Consider the following 2769-nt stretch of genomic DNA (forward strand, 5'->3'; position numbering starts at 1 on the left):
CACATTGTTCTCAGATTCTGACCCATTGTTATCAGATTCTGACCCATTGTTCTCAGATTCTGACCCATTGTTCTCAGACTCTGACCCATTGTTATCAGACTCTGACCCATTGTTCTCAGATTCTGACCCATTGTTCTCAGATTCTGACCCATTGTTCTCAGATTCTGACCCATTGTTATCAGATTCTGACCCATTGTTCTCAGACTCTGACCCATTGTTCTCAGACTCTGACCCATTGTTCTCAGATTCTGACACATTGTTCTCAGATTCTGACCCATTGTTCTCAGATTCTGACACATTGTTCTCAGACTCTGACCCATTGTTCTCAGATTCTGACCCATTGTTCTCAGACTCTGACCCATTGTTCTCAGATTCTGACCCATTGTTCTCAGATTCTGACCCATTGTTCTCAGATTCTGACCCATTGTTCTCAGATTCTGACCCATTGTTCTCAGATTCTGACCCATTGTTCTCAGATTCTGACCCATTGTTCTCAGATTCTGACCCATTGTTCTCAGACTCTGACCCATTGTTCTCAGACTCTGATCCATTGTTCTCAGATTCTGACCCATTGTTCTCAGATTCTGACCCATTGTTCTCAGATTCTGATCCATTGTTCTCAGATTCTGACCCATTGTTCTCAGATTCTGATCTATCCTCTCCCTCTCTCTGGAGCCGCTGATCCCTGTGAGTGCCTGGCGTGATGCTCCCGCTGACAGTATGGGATAACACATCGAAAGGAGTCCCATATTAATAGAAGAGGGAAACCCTCCTGTGACACAATCAGGGTCCATGGAGACTGACATTAATTACAGTCACTGAACAAACAGTTTCAGTTAACACCTTTCTATCCAACACCTTTTTGTACCACAATAAACTGGAACTCTTACCCAGTCTGAATGGATGTATAGGGGTTTCTGAGGGAAGGAATAGTGGAAATAGCAGAGGCACTGTCCAGAATCTTCCAATCCTCCTTGGATATGGGTGTGATGACAGAGGATTGGAGGATTGTAAATCTTACATCCTGTTTAAAAAAGGAGATATGCGATAAATGCTGTAATTACTGACCAGTCAGACTAGTGTCACGACTGGGGACATTTGTAGACGTGACAACCCAAGAGAAAAATACTTGTTGCTTGTAAAAACATTGGATAGTAAGTGGTTAGCAACCTGGATATGCTAAAGACTATTGATGTCTGGCAAACAACAACAACAACAACAATTTATATTTAGATATTGCCTTTAATGTTATAAAACATCCCAAGGTGCTTCACAGGAGCATTATGAAGCAAAGTGCGAACTGAGATACAACAGGAGATATTAAGTCAAAGGACCAACAGCTTAGCCAAAGAGGAAGGTTTCAAGGAATGTCTTAAAGGAGGAAAGTGAGATGGAGAGGTGCAGAGGCGGAGATGTGTAGGGAGGATACTGCAGCTTGGGCCCCGGCAGCTGAAGGCACGGTCGCCAGTGGTGCAGTGATTAAAATAACGGATGTAAAAGAGACCAGAATTAGAGGAGCACAGATGTCTCGATGGGTTCTGGAGCTGGAGGAGATTACAGAGATAGGGAGGGGCGAGGCTATTGAGAGATATGACAACAAGGATGAGAATTTTAAAATCAAGATATTGCTTGACTGGGAGCCAATGTCGGTCAGTGAGATATAAACGGGACTTGGTGTGAGCTAAGACATGGGCAGCAGAGTTTTGGATGACCTCAAGTTTACAGAGAGTAGATGTGGGAGATCAGCCAGGAGTGAGTTGGAACAGTCACATCGAGAGGTGACAAAGGCATGAATGAGGTTTCAGCAGCAGATGGGCTGAGACAGGGGTGAAGTCAGGCGATGTTACTGAGGTGGCAATAGGCGGTTGTAATTCTACCCTGAAAATGAGGTTAAAGCTCATGTTGTGATGAAATGTGACACCAAGGATGTAAACATATTGTCTCAATCTCAGACTGTCACCAGGAAGAGGGATGGAATCAATAGCAAGGGAACAGAGTTGGAGTGGGGAGTGATAACAATTGCTTCAGTCTTCCCAATATTTAATTGGAGGAAATTTCTGCTCATCCAGTACTGGGTGTCGGATAATCAGTCTGATAATTTAACAACAGTGGAGGAGTGGAGAGAGGTGGTGGTGAGGTAAACTTGATGGTGTTCTTTGATAAAACAATGGAGAGGGTTGATGAGGGTGGTGTGATTGAAGTTATACATATGGACTTTCAAAAGGTGTTCGATCAAGTGACATTCAATAGACAGGTTAGGAAAACTGAACACTATGGATTAAAGGTACAGTGAAAGTGTGGATATAACATTGGCTAAGGAACAGTAAACAGAGAGAAGTGGTGAAAGGTTGTTGTTCAGACTCAATGGGAGTATACAGTGGTGTTCCCCTGGGCTCAATATTAGGACCACTGCCCTTTTTGCTCTTGGAAACCCAGGGTGGGTAGGGCAGAGGCCATTCCTCCTCTTTCTTAGGCCATTCCTCCTCTTTCTTTCCAGAGCTTTCCCTCTCTCTGCAGCTTCTGCTCCATTTGTTGATCATGTTACAGACGCAGAGACACTGTAACTACAGTCCCCATTCATCGTACAGAGTTGTGTCACCAAGTCCTCTCTCCTCCCTGAATGTCTGCAGCAGCTCATAACACAACCTCCAGAAAACCATCCACAGCACCTCCACTAACTTTGTAATAACAGAAGTAAGTCAAAAGCCCCTCACCTGCAAGTTGGACGCCTGGTCCTTTTAACTAACACTAGAGGGGGATCCTCGTGCT

Source organism: Heterodontus francisci, unplaced genomic scaffold, assembly GCF_036365525.1.
Source record: "Heterodontus francisci isolate sHetFra1 unplaced genomic scaffold, sHetFra1.hap1 HAP1_SCAFFOLD_184, whole genome shotgun sequence".
Lineage (NCBI taxonomy): Eukaryota > Metazoa > Chordata > Chondrichthyes > Heterodontiformes > Heterodontidae > Heterodontus > Heterodontus francisci.